Source organism: Stegodyphus dumicola, chromosome 1 (assembly GCF_044657685.1).
Source record: "Stegodyphus dumicola isolate Sdum_Otavi_A_Nest chromosome 1, ASM4465768v1".
Taxonomy (NCBI): Eukaryota; Metazoa; Arthropoda; class Arachnida; order Araneae; family Eresidae; genus Stegodyphus; species Stegodyphus dumicola.
The window spans coordinates 246,948,444-246,972,803 of record NC_140768.1 but is presented as its reverse complement, the minus strand read 5'-3'; positions in this window follow the sequence as shown (position 1 = coordinate 246,972,803).

Sequence of the window (24,360 nt, the reverse complement as noted above, 5' to 3'; positions counted from 1 at the left end):
CCGAAAGACTTAACATTTGCATTCGTATACTATTGGAATCCTTTCATATGCAAAATTAAACCTTATTTCTGAAGTGGATACAAAGTATGCAAATCAGAATAATATATTAGGTTAATTGTACTGGAAATAGAGAAGCCATTAAAAACATACCACTTTGTTTGAAATACCCTTATATGCGGTCAGGTCGTAAATTTAGAACCCCTTTTTTCACAGGGGGGGGCTGAAAAGTAGGGAGTAATCTTGCTCGGGGTCTTGGGGGTCGTTTAAACATCTAACTTCTGTACATTCAGTTTTATACAGAGGAAAATACAAATTGAATTCTTCGAATGAATGCAGTTTTGTACAATGAAAATGTATTACTTAATGATAAACTGTAAGATAAATAACATCTTTTTTTAAAGCCATAGGTGTAGAAAGACAGATATTTGTTACACGAATGAATTTGTAGTAAATATTGAGTTTTTCATTTCGAATGCTATGTTCCATGTATGCGAAGTAGCTGAGTATGTGAGATAATAGTCATAACCGAATGGCTTTCAACCTTTTCACGGCTAAGGACTGTTTCTCAATTACATTGTGGTCGCTGCTTTTTGGTTAATTTTCTAATGACATATAACCAATAATTGTTTTTATTTGAGACTTATGAATAAAATAACGCAAACTAGACTGCCGAAAATTCTTAAGAAGGAAGTTAAATAATACTGAAAGATACATTATTGATGCACTTTTGTGTTTTATATGTAGTAGTATTAACTACTACTATAATCCTTAAATGAAATCCTTAAATTATATATATCTATGTATAGGTATATATAAATGGAACCATATATAGAACAAGGTATAAAATATCTTTATAATACAATGTTCATTACCATACGTATATTTACGTAATATCAATATAAATGGTTAGTTAGATTTCGTACATATATAATTTATTTTTATATTTTGTATTTTTTGTATTAGATTCAGTATTGTATACGTATCTGAAGTTTAATTTGTTCTCTTTTTGGGTTACGACTTTAAGTGAGAAAAAATTGTTAGGGCCTTCATAGGAATTACATTATATACAATCAGTTAGGATCCTACTTTTCCTTTCTTTTAATCATTATATATATTGAAATATTACTTGATAAGTATACGTAAAATATAGCAGTTTTTAAGCTACTTATATCTATTGTTTGGTCTGGTTTCTTTGATTATAGCAAAGCATTCGACTGTTATTTGCCTAAGGGTAAGGGTGCCTCGTGGAGAACTTTCTAAGCAAAACTGACTCTTATGCACGTTACACGTGGGGAAAACCTCGAAAACGCCAATACAGCCATCCCCGTCGATCCGGATTCGAACCCCGGATCGACCTGCCAGGTTTTACAGCTCAGCCGCTAGTGAGCTACACACACACACATCCACACATATACATTAAATAATATTTACATGTCGTTTATAAAGTATAATTGAGTGCAATTTAATCATAAAGAGAAAATATTCTACGGAATTACTTCACTTCGTAGACTTTCTGCTAAGCTTCACCATATTTCTTAAAGAGAATCTCAATGCTAGTTCCATTTCCAAGCTGTTTATGTACCTTATTTTTCATGCTTTGAATTATATTTAGAAAATTATTTCACTTGGTTATAGCTGAAAATGCAGTTTTTTTATTGAAGAATTTAAGGGTAAGAAGAGAGTTATGCCCTTTTCTAATTATTCTTGAAACATTTAAATTTTTTTAAAAAAAAGCGCACATTAATACGGATCACTGAACTAAAGTGCTCGATACAGGACAGATTAATTAGCTACTAAATTTTGATTTTCATTGAGTAAAAATGAATTTATCTGCATTCTATAAGAAAGTAAATATTCAAAAAATGTTTTTTTTTTCCTATTCTCGCAGTCATAATATTTTTCTTAAATATTCAGCTAATTCATATTCAAATATTCCAATCCATTAGAATTAATAATAAATCGATACAGTAAATAAATAATTAAAATCAATTAAATGGAATTTTAATTGATTTTAATTGCCATTTTCCCTCTGATAAACCCCTCTTCAGAGTTTAATAGCATCGATCAGCTTTTGTTGGGGTTCATTTTTCTTTATGGTATGCTTACGTTATATATGTATGTATTATGCATTGCTCATACTCGTCAATTGCAGCTTTTAATATCTTTTGGAAAAAAATCAATATGAGAATCCAGAAAATGATTCTTAGTGACGCTAAAACTATTATTACTAGGCACTGTCATGCCACAGTGTTTAAAAAAAAAAATCCCATTGTTTAAAGGTAGATTCTATGCTCATATCCTAGTCTAAAATTAAAAGCTGCGAGTCAAAATTAAGGGGGTTGCTCTTAGAAAGCCTCAATTAAAAGTAGTTATATGAAATGTTAATCAATACTTATAATCTTACGGATTAAACACTTATTCCCTATTTGATCACGTGTATGGCAAACAGATATTCGTCATTCATAAAGAAAAGAAAGGTGAATCAAAATTAGTTTTCAAGCCCTATCGCACACATTAGCAATACTTATTCTCGTAATAACAGATACGTATGTGTTATTCTCTTCGTAATTTTCAGTACATACATTTATAATTAAGAAATGAAAGCAGCGTCAAACAGCTGTGAAAATTATATTTTAAAATTATTATTTAGAAATGCGCTTATAATGGTTTTTATATTTACGAAAGATACTTCCCGTTTACTCAGGCTCACTGTATTCAAGTCGATAGGACCAATTGAATGGAAAGATCGATTTGTTAATTCATTCCCAAGTTTCAAATCGGATGAATGGACTCGCGAGTAAAATGGCACATTAAAATACGGTCACTGAACTACAGTGAGCTATGAAAATTTTAACAAAGGCTTCGTACTTTATCTTATGAAAACAAAATATCAGAATTTAATTAAATGTTTCACTTATTAGAAAAATAAAATATAAATATTTGTGAATAAAAAGAAATTATCTTTAAAAAAATAAAATTTAAATGAAAAAAATAAAAGAATTACAAAATATTGCAGAAATTACATAAAATAGCGAATAAACTTATTCGGCACAAGCTCGCTAAATGTAAAACAGATTGTACAGTCAGAAAGCTCGCCTTGTCACACAAATGTACTGTTCATCGGGTTTAAAGGTTATTCAGACTAATGTGCGAAGTTCAGTGAGTAACTTGTATTTTCCTTTGAATGTATAAACTAGCCAAAAAACACTTTAAAAAAAAAATATATCTCCCCTTATGATCCCTGACACAGCCGTTTACTTTCCCCTTCCGTAATTAACGTCAGTCTCCTGCTCTTGACCGCATTTGCCACGCCACCCTTTGTTTAGTAGTAACGAAAAGATGAAATAACTTTCTATCGATCAACAATGACACAATGTAACAATAACAAAAACAAACCCCCTTCCCTCCTTCGAAGAAAATACCCAGAGGGGCTCTATTTCCGTTTTTCGAAGGAGTGGGCGGTGCTTGGCGCTGTGTCGCCGCCTATCGATCCGGGCCCAAAAATAGATGAATGGCGAGTGTTGCCATGGTGATACTCGATTTTGTATTTTGCTGTTTCTATAGCTCAATTCATCTTTGAATATGCAATTTCTTTGTTACATTCTATTTGTTCGTGCAGATATGAAAAATTGTGCGTTTTAATTTCTCTTTCCGTTTTTTATATGCTGTCATTTGCTGGGAACGTAGTGAAATTTGCTAAGCTTACAGCACAATGGGAAAGTAAGATATTTTCCTTCGATGAATGGAGCAAAATTTCCTTTCTATGCAAAGCTGAAAAAAAAGTATTCTTCTTAGCTGTTCAGGCATAACTTAAATACAGATATTCTTTTTCAAAGATAACAATTCTTAAAAACTGATATATTATCAAATAAATATCTAGTTAAATTGCATTAGAATTTATTTCAGCCTTCATTTCTGAAAGGTTTTTCTGTAATAAGCTCTTTTGCTCATGCACTTCATGAACAATAAGGTGCAATTTATTAATTTAAAAGATTAAATAATCAAAACCTTCTATTGTAATTAGCTTTATTGTCAAAACTGTGCAACATAATTAAGACACACCTGCAAAAGCCCAAATGAAGGAGATAGTATGTAATGATGAGATAAAATAAGAAAGCCTGGACAGAAAGCGTTCTTACTGCTTCGGCGTTAGCCACAGTGAAACTTCAGCCTTGTCAGTTGTGTAATGGTTTAAATCATAATAAGTTATTTTGTAAAAATATTGTTCCTGAAGTGGAAGCAGTTTCAGATGTTAAACAGAAAGTAGTTACAGTATCAGATTCTAAGCAGAATGTAGTTGCATCTCTGTCGTTTAACTCTAAGACTGTTTCTGAAAAATGTACAATATAGTTTAAATTGTCAGGAATCAAAGTTAGATAATACTATAACTCTGATTCATTAGGAGAGGGGTTTCGAAAGTGTGCACGAGGCGCTCCTAGCCTTGCATCATGGAGAGGCAAGACACGTTGACCGCTTCATCTGTTCTCAAAGAAACAGCGACATGCTAGGCTTTAGTTCTGAATCCCATTCATTTGCGTTTGCCATTACAGAGAACTGCGTCTTGTACACTTCCAAGAGATTGTATGTGTTTTCATTGTATGTGAATAGCTTTAGCGAGGGTGAGGAAGACATATATTCGAATTTAAAGGCGTTAGAATTGTGACCAGCTGTCCTTGTGGATTTCTTTAAATTGTACATTTCCTTGTTACAGCAGCAGAAACTCAGGGATCAGTTTGATGTTCGACAGTAGAAACTGTTTTTTCGATTTGTTGTTGGATAGCAAAACTCTCTTCTATTTATTGTTCGAAAGCAGAAACTCTTATTTGAACTACTCAAACTTTATCTTCAACCGTATCTATTCCGCCTTCCATAGTCTCAAATTTGGTTTCTATTATGGAATAAATTTTTCTTTTCGTTTCCTCTTGACCTGTTTTCATCTCTACTTTAATGGAGTTGACGGCCCCTTTCATCACTTCTTCAACGGAATCTTGACCCGCTTTCATCTCTTTTTATTGAATGCAGCAAAGGCTGCCACCCACATTTTTAATTCTCCTCCATCGCGCTTGTTACTCTCATTCAACACCACAAACAATTGTTGCATGCGTACGGTTTGGTAATGGACTGAATGCACACAGAACCGATGATAGCTTGATAAAATTGATTTTTTACCAAAGTAACAGTTGACAGTTCTGCATCTCCAAAATTACTCACACAGCTCTTCACAGTATCACAGATTACAATGAGTAGCTACACTTCAAACTACTAAGAAACGTTAAACATAATGCAATGCAAAGCGCATTTATGGACGAAGCTCACACGGAGATATCTCAATAAGCTGAACTCACGGCGAACGTTCCGAAAATGATGCTCCCCAGTCTTGTATAGTTTTAATCCTGTCACCGTGAAATCTCTAGTAAATTCCATTTCTCGAAATTGCTGGAAGGTATATGAGGGCTGGATACGGTTACAGTTACATACATAGATAAGTTACATTTATTCAGCCACAATGCCAGATAGAGTTATACACGGACCGGAACAAAATGTTGCCAAATTTGGCAACTTCTGGCTGTAAAAGCAAACTTTATCAGATATAAAATCTTCGATAAAATAATCTTCATCGCTTAGCGCGAAAGCATAATGTCTGACTGAACCGGTTTTGTGACACATTACACTAGTTCGTCGGCTTCCCTTTCATAGCTTTCCGGATAGCATTTTCATAATTTTTTGAGATCTTTGCACGACCCTCATTATTAATGTATACCTTTTAGTTCTTATAAAAGCTAAAAAAAAAATCCTTTTATAAAAAAGAGTTATGCCATGTAAATATGAATTTCAGAATTAATTCTCTTTAATATCTCTAGTTATTTCTGCATCTTTAGCAAATTACAATATTCTTCGATGAAGGGTAGGGTCTTGGACGCAGGCACTCTGTTACAGCAAAATTTTCTTTCCGTGCAAAATTTTTTTGTAACACATTATTCCACCGAGAGCTGCAAGAGAAGAAGCAAAATTTTTTCGCTTCGCCTTCGTCCCTTTCGCCACTTTGTGCGCATTTTGAAGTTAATGTCTTGTCGATAGCTTCTGCAGATTAAAATTTTTCTACAAAAGTATCGTGGATGAATAATTCAAAATATACACAGAACTACAGGTATTTCTTCAGGGTCTAGAACTTTTCGCCGTCACCATTTCACCGTGGCCGTCGGAAAGTTTCGTCTCGGGATGTTTCGCCGTCGGGATGTTTTGCCGTCAAGACATATTTTTCTTGACATGACTGTATTTTATCTTGCCGTGTTATACTTGTATTAAATTTATGTAGTTTAATAATTCCGTTTACCTTTTGTATACTTAATAAAGTTTGCTTTTAATATATATAGTTATTTGCAAGTATGAGATATAAAGAAATTACACATAGTTGGAAAATTATGTTAGTATCAAATAGAACTAGGGCTAAACTTTTGATATAACAGAGGTTATATTATCGATTTTAAAATTATGCGGTACAATATTTACATGATTCGTCAAAATTTCTTGAAATTTTAATCGGCTAGTTCAGAGAAATCACTCATATAAGCAAGAAATTCACATTTTTATAAAATCTGAATGGAAAGCGGAATTATTTTGGAAGCTTGTCAGCACCTTAATCTTTTAAATTTAATATGTGATGTGTAATGGTGTATTTCTATAAAACCGTACACAAAAACATTTTATATCTTATAAAAACATTTTATATAAAATAAGATATAAAATGTTTATTAAATTAAATTAAATTATTAAACTAAACACAGTTATTAATTTAAATCGACTTAATATAACACTGCTAGATATAATACAATCGTGTAAAGAAAAATATGTCTTGACGGCAAAATATCTCTACGGAGAAGCGGTCCGACGGTAAAACGGCCATGTTGAAACGGCCACGGCGAAATGGCCACGGCGAATAGTCCATTACACTTTAAGCAATTATTCGTGAAGACGATATCATGTGCTACGTTAAGCTTAACTTTTGCCATAATGTCTGCCCATTGTCTCCACTACACTCGCCAAATTGGCAAAAAAAATTAGTCAACCAAACTATGGCCAACTTGGCCCATACCTCGCCAGTTTAGCGAGATTGCCATTTAATAAATATTAAATAGATTTGCCCTGTATTTTTATTTTTAGGACATAGCTTCGCATCTTCAGATTTTCATATTAGATTATAAAAATGATACTACAGTTTCATATATAATAACAACAATTAATGATATAAAATGGGTTTCTACTGCTACCCGCTGTGATTGAGTTCCTCATAGTCTGCGAGTAGTTCTCTCTGCAGTACATTCTGATGGATCATCTCCCAAAGATGTTATTTGAATCGAAAACTGCAAGAAATTAAACGTCATGATAAATACGTTAGAATACCATTCTAAATTTTCATTTTTAACCTCACTGTAATTTTGCGAACCAACTGTCTGATTATCATGATATCACAGTCACTAGTTTGCATGTGTTTTTTCCTCTCTAAGATCATTTTTCAGATGATTTTGGCTTGCTGTGGCTCTGGCCATTATAGAGGGGTCATATTCAGTGCCGATTTTTGCTAAGGTTTTCATAAATGTTGTTGAATTTCAAAGAAGGTCACTTTAGGAAAATAGTCGCCAACAAAGAATTCTCTGCATCAGGACAATCATTCGCTTTCATTTATAACTCAACAAAGCACATTTATTTACAATTTCAAAGTATACTCATTGAAGCTATTTGCTGAAGAACAGGGTCTGATTGAGAAAGTTAGCAGGACAAGGTGCAATACCTTTTTCCAGGCACATAACAACTATTATTTCTTACTTTTGTATGAAAGAAAAACCAAAATATCGTACTTTCCAAAGACATTAATTATCAGCTTCTCAAGTTGACTATCTGACTACCTACCTGACATACTATTTCTAAAAATGTTCTGTATTTCTGAGAGCATAAATAACGATTCTGAACATTATCTCTCTAAAAGCTATCACCTCTAGAGAACACAAAAATCATCTGAAGCCATGGCTGGTCACCTTAGAAAAGATTCACTATGTATTCTAATTTGAGGAACCTTAAATGAGAAGTCGGCAACGCGTGGTCAGAGGCGTAATTTAATGTCTCAATGAAATTCAGATATTATTTAAACTCACTTAGATAATTTAATAAAATTTTAAACATCCCTTAAGCCTAATTAGACTGCCTACCTTTTTTTTTTATTGAAATTCCAACTTTAAAAGGTAGCTTGCCGGAAAGGGATAGGCAGTTACTACTTTCTGTAGTTTCTGAAAATACACTTACCCTACCCACCGTTTTCTTTACTCCCAAGGTGGCCTGCGGTCGCAGCGTCATGCAATTCTTGCAAAATGCTTAGCCGTAGTGCGGCTGGGATGACTGGCCTATGTTCGAAGTTTTCATTCGTAGACTTATTATAAAACAGACTTATTATATATTGGTAGACTTATTATTAAACAATCTCGTAATTTTGGGCTCTATTTCTAATTGCGGCAAGGTCTGGATGTTCTAAATTATCTGGATTTTTAAAATAAGCATAGACATTACCGAATTATGGATCCTTTATCAATTTAGAAATGATAGTTTCTCGGGAATCTAGAACTTTAGACGTCAAAATTGGGCATTTTACTTGATCCCCATTGTTATCTATCTTGATTCTTGATAGCGCGTCGGCCACGGTATTGTCTTTGCCTGGAGTAGACTTTTAATTATTAAGTTGTACTCTTGTAACTTTAAGGCCCATCTAATTAGTATAGGAGTTAAATTCTTTCCCGAATATAGTCTACCTACGGCCGCATGGTCTTAATATACAGTGACGGGCGCTTTTCCGAAATATACCCGGCACTTCTGAACTGCCATTAACACGGCTAATGTTTTTCGTTCGGTCGCGGTATAATAACGTTGCGTGGTGTTTAAAGTTTTATTAAAAAATGCCAGGGGATGATGATTTTGCATTAACACCGCACCCACGGCGTAATCTGAGGCGTCGGCCGCAATCTCCAAGTTATCATCGCCCTTCGGAAACTTTACTACCGGTGCGTTAATTAAAGTTGATTTGAATTGTTCAAAGGCTGTGTTTGCCTCAGCTGTCCAAACAAACTTTGATTTTTTCCCTTTTAACACTAGCAAAGTTTCTATAAAATATTAGCGAAGTTTTGAATAAACGTACGGTTGTACAAGCATAGTCCAAGAAAAGATGACAGCTTCTTTACCGTATTTGGCGGAGGGTAATTTTTAATAGCTTTAATCTTGGAATCCTCAGTCTCAATACCTTTAGCTGAAATTTTGTACCCTAGATATCGTAATTCTTTGGTTGCGAACTTACATTTTGCTGCATTTACAGTTAATCCCGCTTCCTTCAATAATGAAAAAACTTCGTGAAGGTCTTATATATGTTCGTCAATAGTATTGCTTATTATGATATCTTCTAAATAAATTAAAGTGGATTTCCCGAGTACAGGACGGAAAATAATATCCATGGCGCATTCAAAAGTTGAGGGTCCGAAAGGCATACGTAAAAACGCATAAGTGCCTGCTTTAGTAATAAAAGCAGTTTTATTTACGTCTTCCGGTTTTGTTTACGTCTTCCGGCTATTTGAAAATATCCTGAAGTGAGATCGAGAATAGTCTTAATCTCTGTAGATTTTATTTTTCTAATAATCTCCTCAATCACGGGTAAAGGGTAAACCGGAAATTTAGTTAAACTATTTCTGTAATCTATAGCAAAGCGATAGGCTTTGGGATCCGTTTCTCCAATTGTATCCGGTACTGGATACAATTGGAAGTGCGTCTCAAGGGCTTACAGAAATGAGGTGACGGAGTTCTTGCCATCGAATACCACTGCTGGTTTAATTGCCGCTCTCATTGTTTGTATTAGGAAGCCAAATTCATCTAATGGGAGGTCACCATTGGGTCTGCAACTTCTGAGCCCTTGTGGAGATACTTCTTCGTTGGGCCATCTTCTTTTTGGTTTGTATTAATTCGGGCGCCAATGTAGAGTCCAGATGGATTAACTTCTATCTGTATACTGGAATAGCAGGAAACTATAAAGAAGAAGGGTTCAAGTATCCTTTATTAACTCTTTAAAATTCACAATGCGTCTACTCGACGCTAACAAACTTCGCCTCTACTTGGGCGGTAACTAAAAGTCAGATAATTGAAACTAAAAGTTGAAATGTTAACAATGATGAAACTAGCCTACAGGGCTCAGCGAAATCCCGAACTTAAACCCCCTTTGAAGCTAGTGACAGCAGATAAATGCAAGTTAGCCACTTGGACCAGCAATAATCAAACGTATTTACGGAGAGACGGCAGCTAGAGCCTAACTCTCTCTTCCTCCTACCGAAACTCGGCTTTTAACTACTTCCTTCAAAGTAGAAAATTTGCATTCGTTCACGCGCGCTACAACATTTTACTATTCTGGCACTCATAATTAGGGGAATGAAGGCTTATAGGAAAGTTTCAAATAAAACTTTACATTATTAGTTAAAACAAATATAAATCCCTACAAGCTGATGTTTTGGATAACCATGCCCTTCGGACCAAGCCTTTGAGACGAGGGTACCTCCTCTATCTGCTAGGTCTGAGAAATGCAGAATTGAAGAACTGGTCGAAGATGTTGAAATTCAAGTTGTAGAAATGGTCAGAACATTCAGTTGGAATAGGTCGACATGACAAACAAGTTTATTCTTCTTTACATTGTAAGACTTAATTTAGGAGGTTATTTAAAAGAAGAATCTCGACTTACCGGGTAAAACAACTGAATTTGCAATTTTCAATGCATTGAAGGATTATTTTCTGAAACATGAAATTCATTGGGGAAAATGTATAGGAATACATAGAGACGGTGCTGTAAGTATGATCGGGCATCGATCTGCAGTTGTTAAAAAAAATTTTAAATGTTGGGCACATAATACAATTTCTTATCATTGTATTTTACTCCGTGAGGAACTTGTCGGGAAAAAATTATCTCCAGAATTACATGAATTACTGTCTGATGTAATTAGCATTATAAAAGAAATCTGGCACAAAGCTCTCAACCTTCCATTATTTGAATCACTTTGTGGTAAACAGCATAAACATCTTCTTCTTCATGCTGAGATGCACTGGGTGAAGGGATAAAATTTTAACTTAGTTATTTAATATGCAAAAAAGAAATAAAATTATTCTTTCAACAACAAAATAATTCTAAATTCTGAAATTTCTTCTCCGATGATAACTGTTCCAAACATCTCCGTTAGCTCACATAACCGCTAGAGTGACCGGCCTTAGAGGCACCCAATATGTATTTTTCTCATTTTCGTAAAGAAAAAGCAGGACTTTGTGAAATTAATGATTGATATGTGGTCTTTCTAAGAATGTGGGATTATAATCTTGGATATTATGGGTCTAATCGGGAGCTTGTAATAGAGCATTTTAAATTCTTACTCTCTTGTAACATCATATGAAAATATTTAACTTTATATCGATAAATATGTGAAACCCTAAGATTATCATCCAGGGCTCCAGGTGATTTTGGTCTTCTATGAAGGTCGTCTTAAAGAGATGATTTTTAGTATAAGTTTGTTTACGTTCTCAGAAACATTGATCACTTTTAAAGACAGTCGTTTTAAGATAGTGATGGTCTTGACAGAGTATTTTAATTCTGAAATAAAATAACTGAAAACTAAATAACCTGAATCTTACCCAAAAAATATCGTCGTCAGGTGGTGAACGCAGATCCTGTTTCTTTCACAGAAACTCCATGTCCTTCAAAATTAACCTTGAGGTTTAAGAAGGTTATCATTTGCTATTCAGGAATGGAAATGACGATATTAAACCATAATAACAGCAATCCATAATGCTGTCAACAGTCACTATTATTCTGTCAGCAAATATTCATTTTCAGGTCTGCAGTGACAAGTGTTAGTTGGCTTCTAAGTCTCTCCTAAGGTGTTAAGATAAATTTTGTCCTTACATGTAAATTCTTTAAATATAATGTTGAAAAAAATGTTATTTCCATTATGAATGAAATTCCATAGCGGAACCAAATATTCCTTTGAAGAATGATGTATCCGTTATGTTGAAAAATTGTTTCCTTTATTTTATGTTGCTTCAATTAAAATATTTATTAACCTCCGAAGCGTAAAATTAAGAGGAATTAAAGTTATTTCATTGAAAAATGCTTTGTATTTATACCATTTGAATTAAGATTGCTTGTACAATAATACCTCTTAAATTCAGACATTTTTAAACTGAACAACTAATAATTGTACAACTAAATTTTATTACATTACTTTTTTACTAAATTTTATTACATTATTATTTTTACTTTTAAAGATCTGTAACAGGTTAAACTAATGAACTTAGGAAACAAGTTAAACCTATTGAATAGGTTAAACTAATGAACTCGTGCAGCAAAATGTCTTTAAAAAAAGTTTCTGATAAAACATAAAACCTCTTAGAAGCTGGGAAAGCCCAGTCGCTGATATAAAGTTCAACTAGATCAGTCAAAACTTAACAGCATGCAACATAGATTTTCAATTTTGATTTTCAATGTTCCTGGAGAAAAATCATCATAAATGAAGATATACCTGAAATACGGTGCGTAAGGAACATAAGATTTTCGCGAAACCATCTGCCAAGGTAACAAAGAAGAAAAATTACCCTTTAGGGAACTTTGTATTATGGTTGGTAGACGGAGATTGCCCCCGGACTACCATATTTTATCTTTTTTTAAATAATGTGGAAATTTTAAACAAAATGACAGCAGAGGCGACTTCCGACGAAGAAAATGAAGTTGGTAAAGAAGAAAATATTTAAAAAAAAAAAGGCAAAAAAAAAAAAAAAAAAAAAAAAAAAAAAAAAAAACATAAGAAAATGAAGCAGGGAAGTCCAAGAACATTTTAATTGTGCCATTGTGCAGAACATGTTATCTAACGCTGCCCGCGGGTACATCCATCTCGTCCCAAATACAATTTAAAATTTAAAAAAATTCTGAAAAAAATCAAAAATAAAACTTATAAAAAGCTAAAAGTTTTCGAAATAAGAGAAAAATGTAGGTGCACTTCAAACGATAGCTTTCAGATCACAGTAGTATTACTAGCCAGAAATAAAATAATGTAACCGAACAGCAAAAGAAACTTCACCGGATATTAACTTAGAAAAGGAGAAAATAATAATAATAAATAAAAATTAAAAAATAAAATAAAATAAATAAATAACAATAAAAAAAGACTGAAAGGTTTCAGATTTTAAATTACGTCCAAAGGGACGTTTTTTTAACATTTTGTGTGTTACCTTTATTTATTAAATATCATGCTCTTTGCACTTAAACCATAAAATTCAGTTCAATAGCAATGTAACAAAATAATTTTAAAATGAGCTTATCTTTAGAATTTCCGATACACAGTTCCGCAGCACTAGAGATAAAAAGGTTTCTTTTCTCCGTAGAGTGTTGCCATTGCTCGCTTTGAAATCCTTGAGTTTGACATCCTTGAGTAGACAGAGAGTTTCAAAAATTCGTTAAAGTTTTACAAAATATGAAATCGATAATAAAACAAATTCCAAATTTCAAATTTGGTCTTCCACATGCCTACATTCGTAGGATGGTTACGTCATTCAAAATCCGATGGCTCTATGTACCGTTTTTTTAGAACAATGCGAGTAATACACATACATTTATACAGATTTTTCATTATTTAATTTCTTCAGATATAATGCAGAACTCTAACATTCGGTAGCAAGAGTTTGAAAAATGAAACGGACGTTTATAGTGATTCAAAGCAAAATAGCAAAATTTGTCCTTTCAGGGACAAAGTCCCTTTGGACTAATAATAATAAAATTATGTATTGCAAATAAAAATGCACCAATAAAAACTGAAAGCTTTCAGATTTTACATTACGAATAAAAGGGCGTTTTTTACGCAAATAAAAAAATATCATGTTCTTCGCACTTAAACTATAAAATTCAATCCAACAGCAATAGCGCAAAATAATTTTAAAATGAGCTTATCTTTAGCACTTTTTTTTATTTTTTATTTTTTAATTGCCATTGCTTGCTTTGAAATCGTTGAGTTTTTAATCAAAAATTCGTTAAACTGTTACAAAATAAGAAGTCAATAACATTACAAATTCCAAATTCAGGCTTTAAGTAAGGCAGTTTGAGTCTAAAAAATTGCTTGAAATTTAATATAGATTCAACGTAAAATTGATCAAACAGCCCGGAGAACGAAAAGGCCCCCCTAAGTATTTCAAAGTTTACCATAATTTTGTTTTCTTCTACTAAAGAAGCGTCGCCAGTTGTCACAATACTTCCATTCAAGACTGTGGCTGACACAGAGTTGATTCGTCTGGTAGAGACCTAAGGTCGATTCGTGTGGGATCGATTTAGGGTCGGTTCAAGACGAACGGGCTGTTTGCATGGACATTTCCCGGTTTTCTCCATGTTTAACGTGTCTTCTACGAAGGCATGCCTTCCCTTAGGCACATAGCCTTCGCATTCTTTGATGTAATCAAATTAACAAAGATTGTATCCTTATATAGTGAACACTCTCTAAAAATGTCGTTGATGTTGATGATTGCTTGTATGCTTAGACAGAGAGATTACTTATAGAGGTAGTTATTACGGGTTATTCAACGTTCACTACATTTTCATTTGAAAATCATCTTTCCAAAAGCGAATTTTCTTACTGAAGAATCTGTGGAAGTTAAATGTCAGCATATTTCATATTTAACATCCGGAGAAAGGTTAACCTTAAGCCTGAAAACTGCTATGGCATTCTTTGATCCGGAAGTTGTATACAAATATTTAAAGTGCTCTTCCAACGAACATGTTAAATTAACTGGATACATAGTAAAGCTGAAATAAAAGCAAAAAGCGTATTGTTATTTTGCTATCTTAAGAACACTTAATGATTTTCATGACTTAGAAATAAAAGAAATGATCTATAAGAAGGGATCTCAACCTTTTTTGCCCCATGCACCCCTTTTACCATTTCTAGACAATCATCCCCCTTCTTCCTTTCAAAAATATACATGCATTTATTTAAATTCAGATTATTTTTTAATGTGTTTTATAAATTAAACAAGAAAAAGTATGGAAAATGTTGATAAATACCAAAACTTAAATGCAAGTGGCTTTTTACATTCATAAATAAAACTAAATCCTGATCGAGTAAATAAAAGGCTGGGCGCATTTCCTCCCTGAAACTATGAAATTCCCTGACTGAGAACCACTGATTTAAAGTGTAATCGGAAAAAAGATCATTCAACAACTAAGTTTGGCAAGTGAGGGACTAAGTCTATCGTTTAAAAAAAAAAAAAAAAAAAAAAAAAAAAAAGTTTTAAAGAATTTATATTTTCAGTAAATTACTCATTTTTTACTTATAATTTAATTAATTGTTTGTATAATCATACAATATATTGTGTTTTTGCAGAACATTAAAATAGTTCGGACTATAAAATTTTGCAGAGCATTTTGAAATTTTCCTTAGCTTGAAATAACTTTCATCATATTTTTTCAAGTTATTTCAATTAAACAGGAATTTCATTGGTCTAGCAAACATAACTTACTACTCGTGTGGAATAAAAGGTTTTTATTTAAATCAAATAGCTAATAATTCATGTACTATTTAAATTCAAGACTAATGATGTAAATAAGTAATATATGCTAAAGGGACTAAACTGAAAAGCATTGGTAAACATAGATATCGATACAAAGTGGCCTCTTGCTTCGTTTTCTGAAGTATTGATTCTATGTATACACAAAAACCCTCTTGGACTGATGACCTTTATAAAAAGACCAATACTTTTAACGACAAATAAGCATGGGTGCTTAACGACTTCTGTCTATATATGACCTGTTCCTCACAAAACTCAAATCTTATGAGACAGTGGGTGCTCGTCTTAGGATTTAGTGTATTTCTAGCGAATGAATCCATGAAACCTTTAAAGTTGAAGTGACACCTGGAATCTGAACTACAATATATAGATTTCTTTATAAATGAGAGGAGAGAATCAATACTTAGCAAACAGACTATGTCTTCGAATTTTCCTCAAGGGGCTTTTACCTGAAACTCTGCTGTGTCTTCTTATGAAATATCCCAATTATTTGCTGAAACTGGATGTCTTCATACAGTTGTGGAAGTTTCCGACATGAAACTGTTTGCTTCTCGCATAGGTAATAAAAAACCAGCAAAACTAGATTAATATGTTGCTCAATACACTTTAACACAGTGAAGTGTATAATCACGGAAACAGCGGATGATATAGGAGAAACTATCGTAGCTCGCTTAAAAAGTACATTTTTTTTTCCTCTTCAAGTCTATCGAAGTATACATGCGTAAAATAAGTCCAGTTTAATATGTTTTGTGAGGTAGAATTTTTTAGAGTACATCTAATGCAGAATTTCGTTTTTACAAACCATTGAATAAAAGAATAACAGCAGAAAAAAATTTTAACTCGATTGACACTTACATCAGTCGAAATCACATTGATTGGTATAAATGCGTGGGATTCAACAGTGATGGTGCTCGCACAGTACAGGCGACCGTGCAGGACTTTTCCCAAAATAAAAGTCGGTGCACCAGAATGTGTATGGTTGCATTACAGCACTTCAAATTGCATTCCGAGGAACCCTGGGGTTCCGCGAGTTCAATCCCAAGGTTCTGAGAATCAAAATAAAAATTCGAAAAGAAAATTATAAAGCACTCTCACTAGTTGACTAGCAAGAAAAATAGTATCATGACTTTATTAACTAAAAAACATAAAAATACATTTATAAGGCATTTCTCCCGCCTTCTTAGCGTACCTTTGTGGTGTGGTGGTCTGCAGGCTGGGCGCGTATTCCAGAGGTCCGTGGTTCGATTCCCGGCGAAGACATTGCTCATTTGTCCCATCTCCTGCTTCCAAACTACCTAATGTCTCTACAGCGGCGCCCGAATTAAAAGAGTGGTGGATGATGAATCTCCACCCCCAGAATCTGGAGACTACGTCTTCTAAAAACCCAGTCGTCCTTTAAAAGGGGATGTATATAAGGTATTTTTTTCGCCTTCTTAGCGTTCCTTCGTTGTGTGGTGATCTGCACGCTGGCCGCGTATTTCAGAGGTCCATGGTTCGATTCCCGGTGAAGGCGTTGCTCATTTTTCACATCTCCTGCTTCCAAAATACCTAATGTCTTTACACATTTAGTTACAATAAAGTTTTAAAACTTAACATGTAGTGATAATATGTCAAAGAGAATGAGGGGCAATTCTTTTCAAAACGAAACTTTTTTCTAATGGAAAATGAATGGGATTTAGACGAAAAGACAAAAAATTATACAATGGCGCATCTTCTTCAATTGAAGAAAACCATAAGAGAATATTTTCCTTTTCCAGAATAATAAACTAGGTATGACTGGATAAAATAACTGTTTCAGTAATACGATATATTACGAATTTGGTCCATGTGTAGATAATTTTAGTGAAATTATATCTGAAATTGCTGTTTTTTTTTTCTAATATTTGTATATATACAATATATTTACCAATGGATTATTGAGTATATTATCTCCTTAGATAAGGTTAGTAGAACTATAGTAGAATCACTAAAAATTAAATTTAAGCACTAAAAATTAAATTTTGAAAAAAATTTTTAAAGGAACTTCAATTTGAATCAAAAAAATTGAAATGGTAACTTTTGCAAATGAAAAATTAATCAATAAATCAATTAATTTCCTATCAATGACGATAATTAATTTATTTATTGATTAATTTTTCATTTTCAAACAAAGTACAACATACAGAGAAGCCTTGGCCATAAATAAAATGCTGTTGCTTTTGCAAACTGCTCTGCAAAAATGTATAAAATTAATAAGATTTTCAGTGCATTAAGTACAAATGGACAGTGAATATGAACATCTTACGGCAGGGATGTCAAACTCATAGGTACACTTGGGCCAAACAAACCAGGTTTAACTTTAGGCGGGCCGCAAAAAAAAATCAATATTCATAGAAACGTAGATTTATTTCGAATAATACAATAATAAACATATATATACATTTATATAGAAAAGAACAAGAAAAATTTAATGTTTACGTCCTGATACTTGACATCTCTTCTCTGCTATTATCTTTCCTATTTCGGGAGAAATTTTGTTTGCAGTGATAACTTTCAACGCTGACCCAAGGTGAGCATCATTAATACGGTTTCTAATAGGAGAGTTATTGCCTTTCATGACTGAAAATAACTGCTCGCACCGATAAGTGCTACCAAACATGGAAATAATTTCATATGCGAATTTTCGAGTATTTTCAAACCTGGCTGGTAAATATTTGTAAAATTCAGGCACGCCCACTTCAATGAATTTTGCTTTCAAATTTGAGTTGCATTGAATCTCGATCACCTCCATTTGCATATGGCTCGGTACTGAGTCAATACTTATTGAGAAAAATCGAAGAAAACAAAAAAACAAAAAAAGTCTTCGAGGGAACAAAAAATCATTAAACCTCGTTTCAAATTCAGTTGTTAAATTTGCAATTTTTTCTGCGTATTTTTGATACGAACAAGTATCATCTAAACTTGATTTCTTCATGCTGCACGTCGGGAAGTGCGTCAAATCTTCATTTTTAAGTTGTTTTTCCCAAAGAACTAGTTGACATTTGAATGCTTTAATTATGTCAAACATGTTCGTAATGATATGATCTTTTCCTTGTAACGATAAATTTAAATCGGTTATGTGTTTGGTTACATCAACCAAGAAAGATAAATCTTGTATCCATATTGGATCGTAAAACAAACTTACGTCTTGATTTTTCGTTTTTAAAAACTGACATATTTCTTCTTTCAAATCCCAGAATTATTTGAGAATCTTGGAGCAAGATAACCAAAGTACCTCGGTATAGTAGGACAAACCCGAATATTCACTATCTAACTCACTTAAGAAAGCAGTGAATTGACGTTGATTTAAACCTCGAGATCTTATAAATTTATAACTTTTTTTATATATGACAAAACATTCTCCATATTTATTACTTTCGTGCATAGAACTTCTTGATGTATAATACAAAGCATATGATGAATGTTTGAACCGTGAATTTCACTAAGTTTTTTTCTTAGTAATGCTACGAAGCCCTTGTTTTTCCCGGTCATTGATGGAGCGCCATCTGTAGCTACAGAATTTAATTTTGCCAAAGGTAGATTGTATTTCTGCAGAAGTCCAAAAACACAAGTAAATATATCTTCTCCTGTGGTAGTACCAGGCATCGGTATTAGTTCCAGTAATTCCTCAGAAATGTTAAAATTCTTGTCACAAGAACGAAGAAACACTGCTAATTGAGCTTTGCCACTAATGTCCGTGCTCTCATCACAGGCAATGGAGAAACTCTCGAAACTAGATGATTTTGTTTTGATCTGATCACTTAAATTCGCGGCTAAATCAGTAACTCGTTCCGCAACTGTATTTCGAGACAATGAAATTGATTGAAAAGCCTTCACATTTCCAGGACAAACAATTTCTCCAGCTTTCATTAGGCATTCCTTGATGAAATCACCGTCAGTAAAAGGCTTCGAATGTTTAGCTATCAACTCGGACAAGACGTAGCTTGCATGTACCGCCGCTTCACTTTCTTGCAATACTTTACTAAACATGGACTATTGCTTTTTCACTCCTAACTTGAGCTCTTTCAACTTTTCTTCTCTCATTAATCCTCCGAATTATCCTAATTAATCGATTTGCGTTGTTCGTAATGACGTTTAATATTATATAACTTTGGTACATTAATAGTATTATTACATATCAAGCAGATTATTTTATCTTTTATTTCACAGCAAAAATATTCTAATTCCCATTTTACTTGGAATATTTTATGTTCGTCAGCGATTTTTCGTTTAATTTTACAACCACTTGGTTTTGATATAGACATACTGAATACAAAGGGCTGGAATAAACATGGTTAACGTTAAAAAGTTAACAAAAATTTATTCTTTCCACAAGAGATAAATCAAAATGCTGAAATATTTCTTCAAAAATATTCTAACAATATCACAAAATGTCAAACGTTTAGCAGAAATCAATTCAAAACAGAGAAACTAATTCTATCTCACAGCGAAATCGCTACAAATCAATCACAGCATTAAGTAAACCAGTTCGCTAGAACTACAGCTAATACTGAGATGAGTTGTTTGTTCTCGGCTTTTATAAGCTTTATAATTAATTTCTCGAATATACTGGAAACATCTATAAATATCTGGATTTTTGTGGATGGCAACAGCAATTACGAGATATTTATTTATTAGGTATTAAATGCACGCGCTGTTCTATTTTTAACCTTCCAGCGCAGCTGTCTTTTCAAAAATCGTCTGCGTTGCTAGGGCAACATGAAGCAAATCTAATTGCAATTCTAAATTTAAAAAAAACTAAATAAATAAATAACTATGAAATCCGTAACAATACGAATTAAGTAATAATTAATAATAAAGCAAAGTGCATGCACATGCATGCACCAATATATCGTACAAAACTATGTTTGGAAAACTGAGACCATGAGTTCGGCCACATTCGGCTATCGGGGGATGCGTACAAGTTCTGAGTGCACGTGTTCCCCAAAAACCGAAAGTAGCTGAACGCAAGCTACTCACACGCATTTGTAATTTAAGTAGTGTGTGTGTCAGCTCTCTGTGAGTAATCTAACAACAGTGAATAAATTATCGTTAATTACTTAGCAGTAAACATTTCATTTTTTTCTTCGTCGATATGTTATTTTATTATTATATATTATTATTTGCCGATATATTGGCCGGGCCGCAAAAATATTTGTTGTGGGCCGCGAGTTTGACATCCTTGTCTTACGGTGTGCATATTTCACAAGTGCACATCTGTGAAGCCACCGAGGGAGTGACTTCTAGTATGGACGAATGAGCCTCCAGTAATATTTCTGTCATGTCACATGACCTTTCGCGTGCTTTGAGATTTAAGCAAGATGGTTGAAAATATTCTGCCACGCAATTTTCTGTGAAAAATAATTAAAGGATCGTCGATTGCTTCTGAAACTTTTCATTGCGAAGTTAGATCAAATATAGGCAATTATGAAGATTTCACTACCTGGTTGAAATAAATACAAACACATGTTGGATATTTCGCCAAAATATCGATGTGAAATATTACTTAATAAGTGGTAAATAAGATGAAGAAAGAAATATGTGATAAACATCTGATCCCAAATGCAATCTTTACATAAAACTACGCGTACGAGAAAAATATTTTCACCAGTTATATATGTATATAGAAGTCAGCCACTTTTCATCGCAGTCTACATGAAAAAGGCGTTCTATAATAATAACCAATGCAGAATTTTAGTCAAAGTGAAATTTACTATTTTGCATTCGTATACATTTAGTGTGTTAAATTTCACATTTAATAACTGCTCACTCTTAAGTGAACTATCTACACAAGAAATACTCATCAAGCAGAGTGAATTTATCTTATTCGCAACGAATATATTCAATTTATTCACATATAACTTTTAATTTTAACAATGGATATAATCAGATAGTATGTGTTCTGAATCTTACGCTTTAAAAATCAAAAGAATGCACTGAAATTCAAAAGAATGCACTGACAGTAGATTCAGTCGTTCTCATCTCAATTAAAAAAATATACACTTGAATTCTCTTAATCCACATAATATGCCGTGAACATCAATCCAAATATTAATGAGTGATAAAAATCTCGAAAGTGAAATGTCAGCGATTAATTAAACTCAGAAAACGAAAGCATTACAAGATTTCTACTATTATGTCATATATTTATAACTGCGAAACAAATGCAAATTAAAACGTAAACAACATAAGCTCACAAGCACGAAGATTTAGCGTCATAAGAGCAATAGCAGCTCATTGGTCCATTTTCGAAGCCCCTCCCTCAGTGGCTGCGCTGATGTGCACTTGTGAAATATGCTTACGGTGTACATGGTTATTCAGAGGCACGTTTTGAAGAGATTTTTTGGAAATCAGAGAAGGTGTTTAAATGTTTTTAAACTAATGGCTATATGTGAATATGCAGTATTTGAATTTAAAAATAGTTTTAGTGATGTTAATGGGTTGATAAAATTACCTTACCCTGGTAACATTTCTGATTTTTTAAATAATTAAATCTTTGTTGCAAGACTATATTTATGTAACTATATTTATGTAACTGTATTATGAAAGTATAAGAAAAGATGAAGCTACAATGAAATAAAATCAGTTTGCAGACTTTTCATCTGAGAGCGGGAAAGTATAATACTTCGATGAAGCTAACTGAAATACAGAAGGAATGCAATATTAGTTCTATGTTTGATAAAATTTCTATTGGTATCAAATCAATCTGATAGAACAGCAGACAAATCTGAAAGAATGCTTGTTGGCTTATCTCACTCGTCTGAGAGTAACATCAAAACAAGCCCACGAAATTCCTCGTGGCAAGGAGTGCAAGATTGCGCTTGTAGTTGGCAAGCGCCTTGAGAACCCATACAGGTACGACTTCGCTCACTTCTGCCCCCAATTTTGATGAAAAGAACCCCGAGGAAGGGACGGATCCAAGGATCTCCCACCCATCTTTCCCTACCAACAACCTTTCGAAAGGACTTGAGGCTCACCGCATATTTAGAGTGCCCCCATGCCGCACAGACACTATACATTTACAAAAATCCATGCCTTCTCCGGGATTAGAACCCAGGCCCTTCGGTATCGCAGTAAGCTTCCTTAACACTAAACGGTCTGGGTGGCTAATTTGAGAGAAAACTTTCCTCCAATTCATGGCAATTCATTATTAATTAAGAATCAGAGATGGAATTATTGGATTCATTTATCGAGCCCGTAATTGAAATGTCTTATGATACAGCTCTTAAAAACAGCTTCGACAAAATACCGTTGATAAATATTGTCAAGAGTATCCATTTTCACACAAAAGCCTCCTTGAGACATGTTTTTCTAAAAAACTAAACATAAAAAACAATTAGATGTTGAACCAAATTTAAAATAAAGTTGACACATTTTATTGTAGACCTGAAAGTTCCAATTAACGAGAAACAGCATTTGACTTCACATTAAAGCTTTCTTTTTGTTTTACATTTTTGTACGTAATTTTGAATTTCACAATAAACGAAAAATATTTGAATTAATTAAAATTTGTTTAATTTACCAATAAGTCATAAACATTTCTACTGGGTCACGAAGGAAAAATATTGATGAATCATGAAAAAAATTTTTGGGAAACCTTGCTATAGATCACAATTATCTCACCATTTTGAGTGAAAAAAATGTTTAAAATTTTTGTTTTCAACTCATGGGCCAAATATTGCTACGTGTTTCGTAAAAATATGCAACAAAACAAAAATATTATAAATTGAAAGTATTAAAATAAGACTTACCGGAATATACACATTATTTTTAATTATTACTAACTAATATTCACTAATTTTAACTATTACTTTATTTAATTAAAATTTTTACAATGTAAAGGAAAATAAACCTAAAAAATATAAATATCCTTAATAAATGTAAAAATAAGCAAATAAATAAAATAAATATAAACATTTTTTTAATAGACAGGAATATTTTTTTTTCATTTGTTTATTTGTTCATATCATATAAAGTTATTTCCCTCATAATAAATTTTTTATACCGAATTTCTAAAAAACGATGGTAAGAACGCGAAATTTGGCGTCCCTGACTATTTGATTAATTATACTCTCAACTGTTCTACACGTTTATGCAAGAGATAAAACGATATCATTTCTATGACACTGTGTATGACTGGCAAAAAGGAGGCGAATACCAAAATTGCACAGCAGCGTGTGAGTGTGATAATACTGATTCGAAATGATTTCATACTCAGATAAACAACTAAAAAATGCGAATTGCAAGAATGAGTAGCTTATTTAATAATGAACCATTGTTTTCACCACAAAAACAACAGAAAACCTATTTTTCAAGAGATTCCTTCTGCAGCACAAAATAATTTGAAAATTCCATCCTTAGAAATGCTATTAACTGAGGGTATTTAAATACAATTTCAGCAAATACAATAAATTACATTAAATAAATTATTTGATAAAAGAAATATACTTTTCTGAATATTTGGCATTCATTTGAGAGCTATAAAGCTGGATCCTCATTCAAAAAAGAAATAATTTCACAAGTTAGAAGCTTTATAATTTTAATTCACATTTGATTCATTAATCTGAATTCAAGAAAAGCCTGCTAATGTTATCATCCACAAAGTTATGAATAATTGTCTGAAAGAAATGAATGATAAAAAAGGTAGGAAAATTCGGAAAAGGGATGAATAAACAGGTTTAGCAGCTATATATACTTCCGTGATTATTTAGTTATAAAAACAGACGGAAA